Raw genomic sequence first — 22,440 nt, forward strand, 5'->3', positions numbered from 1 at the left:
ATTTAAGCAACACATGTCATCTTTCTCCCTGGTGATTCTGCCTGTAAAATCACATGCCTGTGGTGGGAAGCTTGGGAAGGCAGAGCCCCACCTGATACGAATCTCCACCCATTGTCTCTCCATGTGGACCCTGAAGAGATTCTGGTAATTCATGTACATAGAAGCAGTCTAAACCATTGGCCATCTATGTAGATACTTGGCTTTGTAATTTACATTTTCTTAAAATGTGATATCCAGATATAAATTGAAAGGCAGACTTCTCCAGGTATGTAATATTTTTTTAAATTATCTGTTTAGTCAAACAATGTAATTACCATTTGTTTTTAACTGTTTTTCAGCTTTACATTACTAGCACAGACATTTAGTGAGCATCTGCTAAATACTGGTTATACTAGAAGAAATGACACAATCAGCCTGGGTAGGAAGAGGGAGCATCTATGTAGAAAAATCATTATCACATAATTAGCTTTTAACTTACTACCACACTGGTATAGGCAGTAAGAACCCAAAAATATTCAAGGCAGGAGGTAAAGGAAAAAGAGCTGAACCAGTTTGAGAGGTTTTAAGGCAGTCAAGAGACTGATGTTGGAGGAAGACTGGAGCCTCTAATACTTGTTTTGAGTAAAAGTGGAAAGAATGCCTGTAGCTCTTAGAGCAATAAGCAGAGCCCTTGTCCTGCTGGGTTGGAGGGTTTGGATAAGAGAGGTGTGCAGTATCAAGTTGGAAGAGCAATTGAAACCAGATATAACAAAAACTTATTTCTTTTGAAGACCCCTGGAAAGTGTTTACCATCTATTAAAATCTGAAGGTCAAATATGCTTTTTATTAATATAATTGAAATATGTATTAATATATTTACATAAGCAGTGCCATTAAAACAGAATTGTATTCATTTTGCTTTCAGAAATGAGTTTATAACTTAAGATGCTAATTTGCCTAATTATCTACATTTTCCCCTTATGTTTTAAAATCTTTCTTTGAACACATATGAGGAGTCATATTTTCTACCAAATGCCTTTAATGAAAATGTCCATTTTATTCTTTAAATTCTGTAATTTCTTCTTTATAGAATTTGCCTAGCCTGTTTCCAGAGAGTGCATTTTATTTCTACTTTAGTTCAAATTATTAGATGTATTTTGCATCCATTAGGAAAGCACTTTGGCAGGCTGTGGTAGTTGCCTAGGAAACACTAATAAAGATAGGATGAGTGCTGAGACAGGAAGAGAGGAAAAGTAACTTTTAATGTCTACTATATGCCAGGCACTGGGCTGGATATTTGGATTATATTGTTTTCTTTAATCATCAAACACTGTAAGGTGAATATTATTGTCCCCATTTTTAAAATTGTATGACAAACTTTTATTTGAGACTTTAGTACACGAACAAATAAGAATGACTGAAAATTGTGTAGTATCCTGTATCTTCTTTTTTTAAATTATACTTTAAGTTCTGGAATACATATGCAGAATGTGCAGGTTTGTTACATAGGTATACACGTGCCATGGTGGTTTGCTGCACCCATCAACCCATCATCTACAGTAGGTATTTCTCCTAATGCTATCCCTCCCCTATCCCCCTACCCCCAACAGGTCCCGATGTGTGACGTTCCCCTCCCTGTGTCCATGTGTTCTCATTGTTCAACTCCCACTTATGAGTGAGAACATGTGGTATTTGGTTTTCTGTTCCTGTATTAGTTTGCCGAGAATGATGGTTTCCAGCTTCATCCATGTCTCTGCAAACCACATGAACTCATCCTTTTTTATGGCTGGATAGTATTCTGTGGTGTGTATGTGCCACATTTTCTTTATCCAGTCTAACATTGATAGACATTTGGGTTGGTTCCAAGTCTTTGCTATTGTGAATAGCGCTGCAATAAACATACATGTGCATGTGTCTTTATAGTAGCATGATTTATAATCCTTTGGGTATATACCCAAAAATAGGATTGCTAGGTCAAATGGTATTGCTGGTTCTAGGTACTTGAGGAGTCACCACACTGTCTTCCACAATGGCTGAACTAATTTACACTCCCATCAACAGTGTAAAAGTGTTCTTATTTCTCCACATCCTCTTTAGCATCTGTTGTTTCCTGACTTTTTAATGATTGCCATCCTAACTGGTGTGAGATGGTATCTCATTGTGGTTTTGATTTGCATTTCTCTAATGACCAGTGATGATGAGGCTTTTTTGTATGTTTGTTGGCCGCATAAATGTCTTCTTTTGAGAAGTGTCCGTTCATATCCTTCTCCCACTTTTTGATGGGGTTGTTTGTTTTTTTCTTGTTAATTTGTTTGAGTTCCTTGTAGTTTCTGGATATTAGCCCTTTGTCAGACGAATAGATTGCAAAAATGTTCTCCCATTCTGTAGGTTGCCTATTCACTCTGATGATACTTTCTTTTGCTGTGCAAAAGCTCTTTAGTTTAATTAGATCCGAGTTGTCAATTTTGGCTTTTGTTACCACTGCTTTTGGTGTTTTATTCCTGAAGTCTTTGCCCATGCGTATGTCCTGAATGGTATTGCCTAGGTTTTCTTTTGGGGTCTTTATGGTTTTATATCTTACATTTAAGTCTTTAATCCATCTTGAGTTAATTTCTGTATAAGGTGTAAGGAAAAGGTCCAGTTTCAGTTTTCTGCATATGGCTAACCAGTTTTCCCAACACCAGTGATTAAATTGGGAATCCTTGCCCCATTTCTTCTTTTTGTCAGGTTTGTCAAAGATCAGATAGTTGTAAACGTGTGGCATTATTTCTGAGGTCTCTGTTCTGTTCCATTGGTCTATATATCTGTTTTGGTACCAGTACCATGCTGTTTCGATTACTGTGGCCTTATAGTATAGTTTGAAGTCAGGTAGAGTGATACCTCTAGCTTTGTTCTTTTTGCTTAGGATTGTCTTGGCTATATGGGCTTTTTTTTCTCTTTGGTTCTATATGAAATTTAAAGTAGTTTTTTCTAATTCTGTGAAGAAAGTCAATGGTAACTTGATGGGATAGCATTGAATCTATAAATTACTTTGGTCTGTATGGCCATTTTCATGATATTGATTCTTCCTATCCATGAGCATGGAGTGTTTATCCATTTGTTTGTGTCCTCTCTTATTTCCTTGAGCAGTGGTTTCTGGTTCTCCTTGAAGAGGTCCCTCACATTCCTTGTAAGTTGTATTCCTAGGTAATTTATTCTCTTGGTAGCAATTGTGAATGGGAGTTCACTCATGATTTGGCTCTCTGTTTGTCTGTTATTGATGTATAGGAATGCTTGTGATTTTTGCACATTGATTTTGTATCATGAGACTTTGCTGAAGTTGCCTATATCTTCTTAAATACATATTTTTTTTTGAGATGGAGTCTCTCTCTGCCACCCAGGATGCAGTGCAGTGGCGCAATCTTGGCTCACTGCAACCTCCGTCTTCTGGGTTCAAGTGATTTCTCCTGCCTCAGCCTCCCGAGTAGGTGTGACTACAGGCGCGTGATACAATACTCTGCTAATTTTTGTATTTTCAATATAGACGAGTTTTCACCATGTTGGCCAGGATGGTCTCGGTCTCCTGACCTCATGATCTGCCCACCTTGGCCTCCCAAGGTGTTGGGATTACAGGCGTGAGCCACTGCGCCTGGCCCATTTTTTTTAAATGACTGTTTTGGAGCTATAATTTTTACATAATGACTTTTATTTACACAGATTTTGACCAAATTATATGAAAATTAAGTATCCCCCTCTTTTCCTTGGAGACATCTTCTGGTGCCTTCTACCGTCTTGCCCAAGTTTGGGCCTGTTGTTCTAGAGCCAGCTGCACAACTCTCACCAAGTGATCTGCATTTATTCTTTCCTGGTTATCATTGATTTTTACTTGGTTTTTGTTTTTGTTTTTAATATTTTTTCCTCTCTCCTTTCCTTTTTCCCTTTCTCCCTCCTTTCTTCTTCCCTTCCTTCCTCCTTTCTTTCCTTCTTTACTTACATATATCTTAAGATATATATATATATATTTATTATATACATATAATCTTAAAAGTTTATTTAACTTTTAAGTTCAGGGGTACATGTGTAGGTTTGTTACATAAGTAAACTCATGTCATGAGGGTTTGTTGTGCAGATTATTTCATCACCCAGGTATTAATTATTTTTCTTGTTCCACTCCCTCCTCCCACTCTTCACTCTCCAGGAGGCTCGAGTGTGTGTTGTTCCCCTCTATGTGTCCATGAGCTTTCATCATTTAGCTTCCACTTATAGATAAGAATATGTGGTATTTGCTTTTCTGTTCTTGCGTTAGTTTGCTAAGGACGATGCCTTCCAGCATCATCCATGTTCCTGCAAAGGACGTGATCTTGTTCTTTTGTTATGGCTGCATAGTATTCCATGGTGTACATGTACCACATTCTGTTTATCCAGTCTATCATTGATGAACATTTAGGTTGATTCCATATCTTTGCTATCATAAGCAGTGAACATACACATGTATGTGTCTTTACCATAGAACAATTTATATTCCTTTGGGCATATGACCAGTAATGGGATTGCTGGGTTGAAGGTTCTCTAAAAAGTTCTCTTTTTAGCTCTTTGAGGAATTGCCACACATCTTTCTGCAATGGTTGAACTAATTTACACTCCCACCAACAGTGTATAAGCATTTTTTTTTCTCCAAAACCTTGCCAGCATGTTGTTTTTTGACATTTTAATAATAACCATTCTGACTGGTAGTATTTAATAATAGCCATTTTGATGGTATCTCATTGCGGGTTTGATTTTCATTTCTCTTAACAATCAGTGATGTTGAGCTTTTTTTCATATGCTTGTTGGTCATATGTAGGTCTTTTTTGTAATGTGTCTGTTCGTGTCCTTTGTCCACTTTTTAATGGAGCTGTTTGTTTTTCTCTTATAAATTTGTTTAGGTTCCTTATAGATGCTGAATATTAGTCTTTTGTCAAATGCGTTTTGCAAAATTTATATCTCATTCTGTAGGTTGTGTATTTACTCAGTTGGTAGTTTCTTTTGCTGTGCAGAAGCTCTTGTGTTTAATAATATTCCATTTGCCAATTTTTGCTTTTGTTGCAATTGCTTTTGGCATATTCATCATGAAATCTTGAATTGATTTTTGTGTATAGTATAAGGAAGGGCTCCAGTTTTAGTGTTCTGCATATGGCTAGCCAGTTATCCCAGCACCATTTATTGAATAGGGAGTACATCCTCCTTGCTTGATTTTTTTGATTTTGTCAAAGCTCAGATGGTTGTAGGTTTGCAGCATTATTTCTGGGCTCTCTATTCTGTTTCATTGGTTTATGTGTCTGTTTTTGTACCAGTACCATGCTGTTTTGGTTACTGTAGCTCTTTAGTATAGCTTGAAGACAGGTAGTGTGATGCCTCCAGTTTTGTTTTTGTTGCTTAGGATTTCTTTGGCTATTCAGGCTATTTTTGGTTCCATATTAATTGTAAAATTGATTTTTTTCTAATTCTGTGAGGAATGTCATTGGTAGTTTAATAGGAATAGCATTGAACCTATAAATTGTTTTGTGCAGTATGACTATTTTAACAATATTGATTCATCCTATCCATGAGCATGGAATGTTTTTCCATTTGTTTGTGCCATCTCTGATTTCTTTGAACAGTGTTTTGCAACTCTCATTGTAGGTATCTTTCACTTCCGTCGTTATCTATGTTTCTATGTATTTTATTCTTTTTATAGCAATTGTGAATGGGGTTGTGTTCCTGATTTGGCTCTCAGCTTGATTGTTTTTGGTGAATAGGATTGCAAGTGATTTTTGTATGTTGATTTTGTATTCTGAGACTTTGCTGAAGTTGTTTTTCAGCTTAAGGACCTTTTGAGCCGAGACTGTGGGGTTTTCTAGATATGGAATTATGTTGTCTGCAAACAGGGATAGTTTGACTTCTCTCCTCCTATTTGAATGCTTTTTATTCCTTTCTTTTGCCTGATTGATCTTCATATATTTGACATATAAATATATGTGGTAGATAAACTGAATGAATTCCTGCAAGTACGAAAGTATCTGTAGTTTTTCCTCACATGTAATTAATATTTTGCTTTAGTGTAGAATTTTAGGTTCAAAATATTTTTTCCTAATACTTTTAAGATATTGATCAACTGTGTTCTATTTTTTACTGTGATATTGAAATATTTGATGACAATCTCGTCACTTGGAAATCATTACTTCCTTACCTCTCATGCCTTCAGGAGCTATTAGGTTCTTCCTTTATCCCCACTGCTCTAAAATTTCATGATTTATGTCTAGGCGTTGTAGGTTCATATTAATTTCAATGTAAATACTTTTGTCCTTCAAATCTGGGTTTCTTTTTTTTCTATTATTTCCTTTATTTTTTCTTCCTCTCCAACTTCATTCTTATTCTTTCTTTTCCAAAATAAATCCCAATTGGCCATATCTTTAACTTACTATGTTGGTCCTCTCTCTGTTTGATCTTTACTTTCATATTTTTCTTCTTCTGAGGTTTATATCTTGGCTGATGTTTTTAACTTTATGTTCTAAACCGTCTATTAATTTTTTAAAATGTGATTTTTTAAAACTTCTAAATATTTTTAATGCTCTCTGATTGCTTCTTTTCAGAGCATCCAGTTATTTTTATGAATGTGATACTCTTCTTGAATATTAGAATGTTATTAGTTTGTGTGTTTGACTTTTCTTTGCTATCTTGAATTATCAATTTTTCCTCTTCTTTCCTTGGGAATCTGTTAATTCTTGGTTTTCTGCTCATATTTGAGTGAAAGGCTTGGTTGATTATTCTAATTATGCAATGTGGATTTCTTCTACTGGTATATAACTAGACCTGATTACAGCTGGGCCTTTCTTGGGAGTAGGGCATCTGACAGGGAACTATGTGTAGGAAGGATATGAGTGCATTTAAAATTATTCCTTGCATTGGGTGGGCAGGGAAGCTGCTGTCAAATGATTGACCCCAAGCCTGCATTAGAAAGCCCTCCAGGTCACTTAAACATTTTTGTAACTTCTGTACTTTTGTTGAACTACTTTTGTTATCCATTAAATATCACTTTACTGCTGGTTCCTTGTTCAGGGAAATCTCACTTATCAACAAGATAAGAGACAATTATTTTCAACCTACAAAGCAGAATAAAAAACAAACCAAAAAAATCACTATAATCCCAAATCTCTGTCACGAAGACATTAAAGTATGAGCTTGATTCCTTATCTTTTATACAGGACTTTATCTACTCTAGCTTTTTCCTGTTTTTCTAACAAAGTTGCTTTCTAGTTTTTTGTTTTGGTTTGTTTTGTTTTTGTTTGTTTTAGTTTGTTTTGTTTTGTTTTCCCCAGTAAAAAAGGAGAATAAAAAAGAAAAAGAAACGAGGTATCGTTAGAAGTAGGTGATCTTCTGGAGATCAAAAGGAAATGGAGGATGGAACCATAGCAATATGAATAATAAGCCATATAATCTCCAAATTAAACTATGTTCAATGCCTTCTTCTTAAAAATATTCTATTTTTTTAAGAAATGGGGTCTTGCTCTGTTACCCAGCCTGGAGTGCAGCAATGTGATCACAGATCACTGAAGTCTCAAACTCCTGAGTTCAAGCAATCTTCCTACCTCATCCTCCTGAGTAGCTGAGACTACAGGCACATGCCACCATGTCTGGCTATTTGTTTATTTGCTTATTTTTTCCAGGTGGGGTCTCACTTGCCCAGGCTTGTCTCAAACTCCTGGCCTCAAGTGATCCTCTTGTTTCAGCTACCCAAAGTGCTGAGATTATAGGAATTAGCCAGTGTGCCTGGCAGATGCAGATGTCTTCTTTGTAAGAAGATAGAGAAGCAATTATTTTTAGAAAGAGATTATTTTGGAATGCCATAAATTGGCAAATATTAATCCCTAAAAGAATAAAATATAGGACTCAGTATTTCCTTATTAGCCTAAATAAATGACATGTTAATCTAGTTTGTTAGCTAAACATGGCAAACTCTACTATTCATTCAAATTTCAACTTGAATCTTGCCCTTCTTAATGAAGTCTTCTTGGATGAATCCCAAGTGAATATGCTGTCTTTAGTGAATTTGCATATTCATATATTTATTTTTCCTTCTCTTACGATAATTAACGTATTTTGCATTTACTAGTTACTGCTAGACATTAATCTTGTCCTGAATAAGATTTGAATTTTCATTTATCTTTCTTCATTTTTAGATACTTTTGCCTAGTATATATGTAAATAATATTGGTTAGATGACTAGAGAGATGATCTCATCATCATATTCCAGTAGCAATTTGTTACTTACTTTCTCAGCAAAAATCTTTGCCCATATATCCAGAATTTTGTTTTTTGATGCTTTCCTATTTCCTATAGCTACCTATGGGATTGTAGTTTGTTGTTTGATTTATGATTTGCATCTTGAAATTTGGATGTTATGAATAAAAAATTTGAAAACAAGGACTCTCTTTCCTATTTTCTTCACTTTCATATTTATTCAGTAGAGCAGAGATTCTTAATTTGCATGTAAAAATATAAGACATGTTAATTTCAATATTGTTAAATAGGGAGGAATAACAATAAACATATTTATGATCTGGAATAGTTGAGTTTATTGTTATTCAGTTTGAATATGCAGCTAAAGAAGCAAGATTATAAATAAGTGGTTTCCATAGATAGCATGTTTAGACTTATTTGCATTAAGATTTCTATGTCATCAGCATAGGAAAGATGCTGAGAGCTATAATAAATTTGAAATTTTTTTCCGATTACAGTTTTTACTTTGCATGTTCATTTTATTATAGTTTAAGGTACTGTTTTCTTTTTCCTTTTATTGCAAGTGATGCGTATCTTTTTTTTACTTGTTAACAACCCTTTAAAATTTCTCTGATATCATACTTGATTATTGCATTGCCATGAAGTTAAGTGGTGTTGAGTGTTTAAGCATATTTGATACTGAATATATTTTCAGACAAACCTTAGAAAATTCCTAATCCAAAGGAATCTGAATGGACTAACTTAATTTTATGACAAGAGATGATGATTTAATGAAGTTAGAAGGCTTTTCTGGGACTCCATCAATAGAATTTTCCCTCCCTTAAGAAAGCTTCTTTCCATTCCCAGCACACTTAGCACATCTTCCTATCGTGGTCCTGATGCTCTTTGTGAGCTTTACAGGATTCTTTCTCTCCCTGTTTGACGTTGTCCACAGAAGGACTGGTAGAGTTTGGCATGTAGCAGACATTCACTTAACGTGGTTGAATGAATAAAGATTGAGCTTATAAAGTTTAGAAGATCTTTGAAGGTTTTTGGCCAAAAATGACATGGTGAATACAGTGTCTCCAAAATATTTATTTCCTGATACTCTTTAAAATGGTCATTGAGGTTGGGATTTTGTCACTGGGTATACTTTTTAATAAATAACTTTAAGGATTAATGTGTTTTCTTGTGAAATGACTTGGTAAATTGAAGTTTTTATCATTTAAAAAAGACAACTGTAGTATGATGAGCCAGTCATCATGCTACATTTTGGTCATTTTACTTAAATACATAAGAAAATGGAAATTACAAAAAAGATTATTAAACTCCAACTTTGATTTTAATTAGATTTATTTGTTTTAAAGTTTTAAGACTCTCAATGTAATAATCTCTGATAATTTGGTAAATATGAAACTTTGTATCAGCATCTTTTCAGTAAATCATTTGTTTTATATATGAAATATTTTTTAAAAAAATAATGCATGCCATTGTTTAAAAAGTAAACTAGTTTTTATTTTTCGTGCAAAATTAACAGATTTTTATGAAACATTTTATATGTATCCTGCTCCAAGTAATAGCATAAATAAGAAAGGGCGTTATAAAAGACTGCCCTTGTAATTATTTTACTTTGTGCCTAGTGTTAGTAGTTATCAAATTATAATTTATTTTCCAAGTTACTCTGAATGCCGTGTCCACCAGTGGATATGATCAAACCAGTAGACAATTTCCGCAGTATGTTCTGAGTTGAAATTCTTCCCAGAGTGACTTGAATTGGAATGTTTGGTTGATTGCGGCAAGTCTGACTTGCTTTTCACCATAAATGGTACAGACATGAGTTTTCAGAAAACGGGCAATGGAAATTACAGCTAATGCATGGAATACACCAAAAGGGGTAATTGCTTCCTTCCTTCCCTCTTTAAATTCAGTATTTCTGACATTGCTAACGTTGCTCAAAATGCTTACTTTTCTAATTGCAACATATCAAGTCAGTAAAAGCAGGGAAGGTATGTAACAGTGATAAAAAGGGTTTGAATTGAGACAGAATAAAATGTGTGTTCATATTGGCCTGTTATTTCTTAAAATAGTTTTATGTGAAATAGCAATATACAGAGAATTATTCCTCGAACTGTGTAAAGTTTTCAAATTGAACTCTCATTTGAGAAAAATAGTTTAGACCACTTACCACCCCCTTTTAAGAAATGATAATCAGTGATGATCATCCCTTTCTTTTTATATCTGAGCATACTGTACACAGTATGCACTTAGCCCTAGAAGTTTTTCTCTGATACCCAAAAGTCCTAAACTGCTCCAGGCTTTCCACACCTTTTTGTTTCTGATTTTAAACACTACCTCAGATAACCCCTTCTCTGATCACACATTTTTTTTTTTCTTTGAGCATAATTATTCAACGATTCCCTCCTTTTCTCTCCATTAGCCTCTTTCTTCCTTTCTGATCCAGGATGGTCCACAATTTCAGTAACCTTTAAGCATTAATTTGTTTATGAAATTACAACCTGACATAAACTTGTGCAACAGCTGTACTTTTTTCTCTCTAGTCAATAAACTTTTTAAAAAAATCTTTCAATAACTATTTCAGATCTTCTCTATTCTCATGCTTTTTATTACTCACCTCATTTTCTACAGGTGACTCTGCTCCTTCCATCCAGAAGAAAATAAAAGTCATTTGGGAACTCTCATATTCTCTGGGCCCAAACCAGGAAACTATCCATATTTGCAGCCAATCTTTCAACTTTGTCCCTAAGTTACATACATAACAGGGGTCCTGCTCATTTCATACCAATCCCTGCTTCTAGGTTTTGTTTCCTGTATCCCCAACCCTCTCAGAAAATTTTCATTATGAATTATTTTCTCCTCTCTTCTGTACCAACTATTGCATCTCAAAAGAATCATTCCAGTCAAGACTCAGAGTCAACACCACTATGGCTGAACACATAACCTTCAGCATCCAGCCTTGCCTTTTCTTCTCTAATCTCAGCAAATGGTACCACCACCAAGCCAATTGAACAGAAACCTGAGTCATTCCTGAGATCTCCTCCTGTCTCCCTGAATTCAATCTGTCCCCAAATCTTGTTGCTATTGCCTCCTCAGTATCTCCTTTAAATCCGCTTGTTTTCTTCTCTCCTCTTAACACCCTCATCTAGGCTGGCATCATCTGTTTCCAGAGACACTACACAAACTTCCTAATGCATCAAGATTGTTCTCTGATTTGCAGCTGTATTTATCTTTTCTGATTGTAAATATGACCTCTCACTGCCCTGCTTAAAACTATTTAGTTGTTTCCCATAAAACACAATATAAAGACCACAGTCCTTTCTGTAGCCCATGAGATCCTGCATGGTCTGACACCTGTGTGCTTTTGCAGCTCTGTCTCATGCTCCCTGCTCTCTGCTCTCCAACCACAACAGCCTTGTCTAGTCAAGCAAAGAAATCCTGCTTCCTCCTCTTTGATGGTGACATCAAGTCTCTGGTCTCTGGCTTTTTTTGTACATATTAACTTGATGGCTGAATTCCGGCTTCAAGGATTGCATTCAAATGATAACTCCAGCAGGAAGAGCAGAATTATCATCCAGAAGAGCCAGTTGACTGTATGTGAGGTTAGAACACATGGGTTGTGATGTAGGCTGCACCTATCTTTGGTATTGATAGCCCATTCTGGAATAGCCAATTTGGGGGTCTTTGTGGGTTATGTTTTACATTCTGCTCCTGGTGTTCTAGTAACTTCAAGGTGGTTACTGGGAGCCTCAAAGGTAGCTGCCAGGGTTTCAGCTCCAGTGGTAAAGCCAGAATGATGAGAATTGACTATAACTTGTAATTGGTCTAGCAAAACTATGGTGGAATGGGGGGAAAGGTCCTCTATACTGAGCCTAGATCTAGAATGCTGTTGATTATTGAAGAGAGATGTGTACACCATTTTATTTCCCAGGCTTGGAAAGTGGTTAATGGCTATTACAGATACGTTACATCTCTATAGTCTTTTGATGTTTAGGAAACTATTTTCATCTACTACCTTGGTTGATAGCTTACTTGATTGTTAGGGTAGGCATGACAAACATTTTTCAATTTCTTTTTGTATAAATGAAGAACCTAAGAGTAGGGTTATGACTTGCCCACGACACTTGAGTGTCAGAGTCCAGCATGAGCAGCTCCTTGTTCTGATTTCTGTGCTTCCCCTCATGGGACTGGTATAACATTTAACACTATTCTGGTCACGGTGTGTACTATTAACATATGAGTGAAGTGTGATGCAGTGGGAAAATGACTAGCAGATGACACGGTGGAGTCAGTTTTCAGCTGCTTTTCACAGTGCAGCCCTCTATTCAGCAGTTAAATCGACCTATTTTTAGTTATGTTTGGGACAAAGCCCAGAGCTGTACTTTACAGAGTCTACAACCTCCTGTTGGATGTTATTGCCCTTAGTCATCATTTGAATGTTTCTTATGTCATCTGACTCAGAAAGTCCACATTTTCATTTTCTTCCACAGAATTGGTTTGGCTAACCTTGGGTCCTATATAATGTCAGTTTTTTTTTTCCTTTAAGAGTTTGAAAAAACCCCAGGGATGTGTGTGGGCGTGTGTGTGCATATATGTATCTATGTATATATGTGTATGTGTATATGTGTACGTGTGTACGTGTATCTATATGTATGTATATTTGTATGTGTGTGCACATGTCCTATAATTCACTTGGGATAATAAATTTCTGAATCATGGTAGTGCTCACTTTCTCCATCCTCGCTGTTTAGGATGGTATATGCCAGTCAGAAACAGATACAGTGGGCAACCTCTCCCTCAAGCCCACCTCATGGGCATCAAGGAAGTCTGTGCTGGATGAGAGTGCAATAATGGTTTGCCTCCTTACTCTGGGGCCAGGATTTTATGTGGCTGGAAGTTGTTTTTAGAGAAGAAACTCTGATGTACTTTCTGGCTGTGTGATCCTAGACTAACTGACTGAAGGTCTGATTTGACCCTGAATACCCAAGGATACACCTGTTCTTATATACAAATATGTGAGGAAGAGAAGGTGTATCCCTGGGTAAGGTGGAATTCCCACTCCTACTGCCCTAGCATCTTCTGTTTCATCACTTGGGCTCTACCTAGCCTGGGAGGGAGAAGAGGGTAATTATAAATACCCTCCAGGAAAGAGAAGAGGGTAATTATAATTTTTCCAGAAGCTAGTGGCTAACACATCCCAAGTGTGCATTTAGATATAGGACTCCAGTAGCTCTCAATCCATCCCTGTCAATGTTATGTGCCTCTCTTCTATTTGGGATTCCCAGCTGGAAAACAATGCGCAGTCCTATCTGGTCTTATTTTAACAGCCACTCTTTAACAGTCTAGGATTGAATTATTCAAGACAATTTTCCCCCTGTGTATATAGCAAATAGTATGTAGAGAATCTTAATCACTTTAGAAATAATCTTAATTACTGTCATAAGGCTGGTTATTAGTAATTTTGGTGTGTTTAAAATTCAAATTAGTATAAAGAGTTTTTATTCCTCACTGTACAAACTCTGGAGCTATGAAGCTGCTCATAGTGTGAATCTTTTCTTTTCCCCCACTTTTAGAGCTATGACGAAAACGCAAAAGGTTCTTGATTTTTTCATTCCCCATCTGTTTTCTGTCATTCAAATACCAGTACATTATTTGAAATATATTTAGTCTGCAGCCACAGTACATAGATTGAATCGTGTAACTTTTCATGTTGACCAATTTAAACTTTACTTTTGATTGAAAAACATTTTCAAGTGCCTCATGACATCAGTTGGAATTTTCTTGGTTTGTGTGTCAGTGAGGATTTGGATTCACGAGTTTTCCTTCCAGGGGGAAGAGGCAAAGAGGTTAAATGGTGTCGGTGCATGTTATTTTGTGGAAAGAGCTCCGAATTGGGTGGTAGAAATCTGGTTTTCAGGTCAGCTTCTGGGAAACACTGCCATTTGACGTTGGGGAAGTGATGTTACCTCTTTAGAACTGAGATTTGCCATCTGGAAAATTGGCAGAAGTTGCCTAGATATATTCTACCTTGCCAGCTTTGAAATCTGTGACACCATCACGTGTTCTTTCATTTTATTGCAGAATTTCCAAATTACATTTCCGTATAATACAGTATGATGTGGAGCTGATCAAAAGTTTGCTTTAACTGTCAGTCCTGGTGGTTAAATAAATATTGTACATAGTTCACTTTGTGGACTCGTCAGTTCTAGTTATTATATGCTATTTTGGTGCTGCAGTGCACCTTGAGGTTACTTCATTTAGATACACTGTTTAATCCAATGCTTCTGTGAGTCATTAAAGAAAGGTTTTCATCGTACCTTTTGTTGAAACGAGATAATTGACAGGTTTCAGAAAGGAACCTGGAATCGTGGGGAGGTTACTAATTTCTAACATATAATTGATAAAGGGTAATTGTCTTTTCACATTTGTCAAACTTTTTTTCAGTAATTATTCTTTGCAGCAATAGGAAAGAAATTGTAGAGATGTCTCATTTAAGGTCACCAGAGATTTTATTTTATATTACAGAATACTGGTTCATCAGCTATTTGCCCGTTGATAAACTTGTTGGTATAAAAACATTTCAGTTAGTGAGACCAGAGCCTTAAATTCTTGTTTTAAAAGCTGTTACATGAGGAGTAGTTGACTGAATAACTCTTCTCATACTCCACAGATTCTGGATTCTGTCCATCAGAAACGTATTTTGGTGAGGGGAGCTCTGTACACACATGCAAAGATGTAAAGCTCCATCCTAACTTTTCTGCCAACATGCTTTATTCCAGGTGATAGTCTGTATTTGTATTATAGGCTGTTAGAGAAAAAGCACCTTTAAAGTATTAGAAATACCAAATGATTTGAGAACAGCTGTTGAAATGTCAAAGAATGTTTGTGTAGTGGAAGCAAAAGTATGGAGTATTTTTCTTCTGTTTAATCTGTTGATCCAAATAAATTCATCTTTGGAAACTGTCCAGTGTCTTGTGCATAACAGGAACTCAGTAAGTGATTGACAAGTGAAAATAAGGCCGCATTTCTCAATGCACAGCCTAGCAGGTAGGTAGTGCATTGTGTAAAATTTGCTGCACTGCACAAGTGTGAACCTGGGCTCTCTAACTACTTGCCAGATAACTGTTATCTCACTGAGCATTTGAGCACTCATCTGAAAATGGGGGCAATGTAAGATCCATGTCATAAGGCTGTTATGAGCATTAAATTAGATAATATGATGTTAATAAAATAAAATTTTTAATGAAAAATAAGTAAATAACAAATACCTTTATTTGTATCTCATAACATCTTGGAGGTATGAAAATTGAAAGATTGCCAAGACCTACTCATCAAATCACAGTTTGGAGTTTATAGAGCTCTACAAATTTGGCAGATATTCTTTACATGGAACTTTTGCAGCTCCATTAAAAGTTCTGCTTTTATCAGTGTCTGCTCGAGGGAAAGACTCTCACCTACTGTTCATGTATCAGTTTTCCTAAAGTGGGTTTAGTTCTTGCCTTGAAAAGGGAATGAAAAAAGTCACTAGGAAGTAACAGTAAGAAGGGAACCAATGCCTGACTTTATTTTATTTCTTGATGACCAAGTTGTCCCTCCTACAGTACAGATACTATAAGTAACTTTATACTTAAGGTCAAAGTACTCCTTGTGTAGAGTCTCAACGTGTCTAGTGTTACCTGTGTCTAAAGCAATTTAAGAAGGCCATCATAAGCGATTTGACCATCTTCTATTTATATAACCAATTTAGAGGGGCAGAGTTGTAACAGAAAAAGATACTTAAAATCCAAAGCCCTTGTTTGACATCAGAATTCACTCCTTAACTGGCTTCAGTATCTTCCTAAAATAAAAATAATGTACCTATCTTATAGACTCTATAGTTTAATGTGCCCATGCCACATTTATGTAGGGTAAGAAAGACTTTGAAGGAGGAAAGATGGAATTAGTTAATGGAGAGCCTTTTTACATGTCTTAAGAGTCAATATTTGATACAAGAGGAATCAAGTCATGTAAATAAGGACTATTTTCAAATGATTATACTTGATGAAAAGTCTTATGTGGAACACCATTTTAGATATGTGTATATATATGCTTATCTTGTTTACTTTTAAATATCATTTTAAGAGAATTAAACACACTTATTTCTGTAAAATTGAAAAGTCATTTCTAACAGTTCTTTTTCCTGCTAAATATGGCATTTATTTAAAAGATCTAATATTTACCAGTCACTGCTGTGTGGTTCTCTGAAAACCCTCCTAATTATCTGTGAAAGCCAAATGTGATCTGAGCTTTCTTGGCAAAAGGATATTGACTTTCATTAAGACCAAATTGCAGTACAGACCTTTAAGCCTTTATCTGCATCTCATTAATTGGCATGTGATTTGGGAGAGTGGCTATTAATTATACAGAAGACGGTGAGTGAATAGAAAGGATCATTCAAAGGCAAACTATGCTTAAACCTGACCATGTCCACAGACATTATATACTTCATCTGGCAGTCATTCATTTTCCTAAGTGTTTGAAATCAGCCATAGTAAGGGTTTTTAAATGGCACATCTAGAAATAACATTAATGTCCAGATTTTTACCATTTAATTTACTGGTAAGTCATTTTTATTAAACTTGCATGAATTTTTGGTTGAAGTGGCAATAAGAGAGTATACATAATATGATAAGCTACAGATCCATTTTTAATAATACAATCTCTCTTCCCCAGACAATGAACTATGGTAGTGTAGTCTTCGAAAAATCCACTAAGTTAAAATTAAGCTTACAAGTTAAAATAAAGATACAAAAAGAGACAATCCTCATACCTATCTTTAAGATGTCAGCAGGTAGATTGTGCCTTGTTAAATATATACTGTTCCAGAATCTAAATTATTCTTTCAATTCCATTAGAGTGATATCTCATAATATACTTCGATAAATCTACACATAAGAATAGACCAAAATGAACTTGCAATTAACTTTATGTGAATTCCCTGGTTTCCATTTTATCTGTGTAGCTAACATTTTTTAAATTTGAACATATATTTTCAAGTTGTCTCTTTTTACAGATGAACACTTAAATCCATCTAATTGTTGCATTGAAAAATCTTGATCATTCAATATTAAATTTATTTTTATTAATGTAATTCAGCAAACATATATTGAATATTGAGTACAAAATGCATTGTTCTACATTAAACCACTTAGATGGGGAAGTTGAAACTTGGTACTCTAACATTTAACTTGGGAGAAACACAGTAGAGGATATTGATTCCACTGATGATGTGAACAGTGTTTAGTCATCTCATCTGACTGGTTTCTCACTAGTTCCTTATGAATTTTGCTGTAACTGTAAAGGACAGGTGTTTCTCACACTTTGATGGGTCAGAAGCAAATGGGAACCAACAGTTTTGAATGAAGGTTTTTATTAAATGGTAAGCATACCATTACAAGATCTCCCAGCAAATAGGCCAATGTGTGTTTAAAACACTTTTCTTCTTAAGATTATACAGGCTCAAGGCAGTGTTTCCCAAAGTGCAGGCCACCAGTAGTCTACCTGCATGTGAAATATGTGGGGGTATTTGTTAATTCAGATTTCTTCTCTCCACTCCACAGTTAACTGAGTCAGAATCTATAGAAGTGGAGCCCGGGAATCTGTGTGTAACACATTCCTTGGGGGAATTCTTAATCACTGACTTATTTTTCTGACGTTTTAGCTAGAATGATTAATTTATGTGAAAAATGCTTATGATTGATGGATATCACATTATAGTTAAGTCAGTGTTGTTATGTATTGGTATATATTTTACAGCATTACTGTATCTTTCAAAAGAAATATCTGTGGGTCAATGGAAGTAAATTGATGCTGGTATGACAGATCCTTTCCTATTTTCCTATAAAATGATACTTCAAAAAATTTACTTTACAACTAGACACACACACATGAAGTTAAGAGGTAACATAGCTAGGGTTAAATAAGTTGGTATAAGTTTGAGACCACATTTCTGGAAGCAATGCATATTCCAATATGTTTAAAGTAGTTGATACCACTTCCATTATCAATGTAATGATTTACTCATTAATGTTTAATATTTAGCATTACTTAATGTAATTAAATAGATCATGTTTTATGATGCATATTTTCTTCAACTAAACATTAGCTAATTGTAGTTAAGTCATTTAGTATACTGATTGCATGCCAAACACATTTTCTTGCTTTTTACAGACAATTAATTTGAAATACTGCATGAATATCAGTTATTTGCTTGTGACTGATCTCAAGCCTTTTCATGAAGAATTTAATTCAGTTCTTTTTACACTCTTTACAAAGGATATGTAATTTCAAAGCATATGTAAATGGTTTTGCTAGACTGTTTGAAGAAATGGGTAGAAAAAATACTTTTCTCCCCGATCTTAAATAGGTTTATCTTTAATTTAGTGGTGGAATAATTTTGGTAAGGTTGTCTTAAGTGCCATTTCTACAATAATTGAAGGCTATCCAGAAATAGAAGCTTGAGAAAAATAGTTTAATTAATGCATTTAGGCAGTTTCTTTCTGTTGTATCAAAAAGAAAATAAGGAACTTTTCAACCAAAATACTTGTGAAGCATTATGAACATATTTATTTGTTGAATAAATAAAATGAACTCTGTACTTCTTTCAATTTCTCCAAAATTCCAGGCTATTTCCTGAACTGTGTTCTTGTCACATGCTGTCCCTGCTTATAAAAGGCCCCCCAAATCTGCAGAGCTGCCTCTTTCTCATTCTTTAGTTCCCCACTTGAAGGAGCTCCTCTCAGATCAGCCTTGCCTTACTACTGCATTTAATGTAGATCTCCAAGTCAGCCTTTTGTTTGCTTCGTTCGTAAGACTTACTGAAATTGTTTTATTTGTCTGTTTACTCACTTCTTTTTTGTTTCCCACTGGGCTGTAAGAAACTTGAGATCAGAGAAAGTGTTTGTCTTGTAAACATTTGCATCACCAGAGCCTAGCAGAATGCCTGGCACATAGTAGGTATTCAACATCTTTATTTGTATGGATGGATGGATGGATGGGCAAAAGGGGGTGGACAGAGGAACAGATTAGATAGATAGACAGACAGACAGAAAGTGCTTTTAAGTTGAAAATGTTTACACAGAGAGAGATCTTAAATGAAGTGCTAGCATGGAATAATGCTTACATTTGATCAGTGGTAAGGAATAGATAAAAGTGTAATCTTATATTTGTCTAAAGCATTTGAATGGAATAATCAGGCTAGAGAATTTTGTGGATTGGGTTGTTTTTCTGAAATGCTGTATTTCACTTACACTGTTGTGTTTAATTTGATTGATATTGTAGATGCAATTTGCTTTGTATAACTGAATAATTTTTCTCATAAAGAAGACATGACTTGTGGGTAAATTTGATTAATAATGCTACCAGCTACTCTAGGCTATAAAACTATGCTCCCGGGAGCCATGCTGCGATTTGAATTTGGTAAATGTCCAAACCTGATGATATATGTGATAACACTGGGGAAACATGAGTTACTGTTTATAACTCTAAATTATTATAGTTAAATATCAATATAAATGTCTCTACTATGCCAGATAAATGTAAGGTTATAGCAGGTCCTTTTCATAAGGCTATAATATTAAGGCTTATTATAGTATGTACCTATAAATATATGCTCAGCACATTCTTTGGTGTTCTATTTAAAAATATGTGAAACTATTTAGAAGAAAATAGTATATTTGGAATTCAAAGGACATGTACTGAACAGGATGAGGAGGTTGAAAGTGACAAGTTTTCAGGATTATTCTGTTATCTCATTTGTAATAAGATGGAAGTAACTCTGCATGTATTTTAATTTTAATAATAATGTAGGGAGTGTACATTTTACCTTTGGTATAATTTTATAGTAAAAGATAGTAGATATTCAATACATTAATTAGTCAAAATATAGTAAGTTATTTTAAGACAGATGCTGTTTTAAAGATATGAAATAATAATAATAAATATGAGGTTGGTTTCTAATTTTATTTCCATGCACTAATTTTATTAAAATAAATAAAATAATTTAATCTTTATTTAGCTATGTAATTCTTCAATCATTGGCTAATAAAAGACTTGCATCAGAATACTATGTATTGTAAATTTAATTGCTTAGTACATTTTATTACCAGGTGCTGAAGTAGGCAAGTTTTTAAAATTTTTGTCTTCACAGCAACTCTGTAAGTTAGTATCATTACCTCTATTTTACAAATGAGAAAATTGTGATTTAGGGAAGTTACTTGTCTAATGCTATATTGTTAAAAAGTTTCAGGGTCAAGTTTACCTGCTTTCAAACCCCTAATGTGTTATGGTATATCACATAGCTTATAAAAAATAGCTTTAGCCATGTAAAATAATATTCAGAGACATTATTAATGAGGGCTATATTTTTCATTTAGCCAATCAGCAAGCATTTATAGGGAGTGACCAGGCACTGAACTGAGAACTAGAGATAGTCTAAAATTAGACATGAGACTTGTCTCCAAGGACCTTACTGTTGTAAAGTGAGATCGTTGCTGGTGGCTGTAAATTTCTACACATGCTTGGATTCTACTGGGAATTCAGCTATGCTATTTTATACATCTCCTCATCTGTAGCTAATTCAAAAGTGTGAAAGGGCTGCTTCCCCTAGAGCAATTCTAACTGTGCTTTGTTTAACCGACAATGCACTAAATCATTCTATCAAGAGATAGACTTTCCCTTAAGAATCAGTTTAGAGTTTTGACTGAATTCAGATACGTAACTTGAACAAAAAGAACTTCAGTGTTAACTGTTATTTACAGATTAAGTCAAAATTATTTAGAATGACTTAAAAATTATGACATAACCAGTCCCCAAGTTTAAGAACATTTCAAATTATCTCCAGATTTTCCACTCTGTCTAAGTGGACCTTAGGGTTGCAGAAAGATAAAAGATGAAAAATCGTGAGTGAGAAGGGGATGACTTGAAGACCCCTAACAGTTGTTCCTGGTATGTTTCCCTTCCCGCTTTCTGTTTGTAGTATTCCAGGATGAAGTTATGCAAGCCCAGTTTAGTCCTCTCAGTCACATATAGATATAGGTATGTATATGCTATATATGTCTATACATCCTATTATTTTTGTACAATCTAAAATTTTTGATGTTAATAGCCTTTTTTTTCCCTAAGTAAGAGTCTTAATGTCTGTTTTAGGGACTCTCCAAGAAATCTGCATCATGAAAACAGCTACTGGCCTAATCTCTGCAGTGTGTGTGTGTGTGTGTGTGTGTGTGTGTGTGTGTGTGTGTGTGTGTGGTCTGTCTTGATGAATATGGGAAAATGCTCTGCGACTGAACCCTTAAGGTTAACTCCCCCACACCCACTCTCCTACTCACAAAGCTTTCAAAACCAGACCTATAATAGGCAAGAAATGAGTGGGGAAACCATCTTTATTTCTTCTCAAATATCCTATTCTGACATATTGCCGTCTTGAGTGCTGTCTGTTGTTGCCTGTGTCTTAGTTTTGTGCCTTGCATCTTCTCATGGCTGTCTTCTCTGTTTCATAGGCCTATCTTGCCTCCTCTGCTCTTTTCTCCCATGCACTGCCCTGTCCCTTCTTTCTTGATCTTTAGCCCACTGATGGAGTCTTGTGATGAGTCAGTCATGCTTTTTCATCTCATGGTGAGTCTTATGCCTTGTGTTGCTCTCATATTGTGATTGCAACTGTCTCACATGGTGCTCCTGCTCCTCTATCCACTCAATAACTCTTTCATTAAATTGCTTTTTTGTGAGTTATCTTTTAGCTATGGTGTTTATGAAACCTTTGTGTCATAGATTCTCTCTACACTGATCATGTGTTATTAGGAATGTAGTCCTATCAGCCATGGTTGTTGACTCGCATTATATTATTCAGTCCAAGATCATAAGCTTTTCAAAAAGAACATATTCTCATTTTATTTCTTCTAATTTAATTACACTTTTCATGAACAATTTCAGAGAATCTAGAATTCTATCCATAGTCCTAACTTAGCCACCTCTAACTACATATTCAAATGAACTGAGAAAATTTTGCCTGTTTTTATGTGTCTGAATTATATTCTTGTATGACTAGCTATTTTATGCATATGAAGTTCTTTATTCATATTCTAATGGATATAAAATGTTTCTTTTTGAATTGTTGCCGTTTTTAAAGATAATTAAGTGCAATTCAGTTTCTTCAGAATTTCAAAATGATTATATACATATTTTCTCTCCCTA

General features: G+C 35.1%; 1 protein-coding gene across 1 annotated transcript in view; it reads left to right on the forward strand.

Moving 5' to 3' along the window:
• The window catches only part of CHSY3 (chondroitin sulfate synthase 3), a 276,137-nt gene that overhangs the window by 46,712 nt on the left and 206,985 nt on the right, over nt 1-22,440 (forward strand). The gene's annotated exons all lie outside the window — the stretch shown is intronic.

The sequence above is a fragment of the Symphalangus syndactylus genome, chromosome 11 (assembly GCF_028878055.3).
Source record: "Symphalangus syndactylus isolate Jambi chromosome 11, NHGRI_mSymSyn1-v2.1_pri, whole genome shotgun sequence".
NCBI classification, from domain to species: Eukaryota; Metazoa; Chordata; class Mammalia; order Primates; family Hylobatidae; genus Symphalangus; species Symphalangus syndactylus.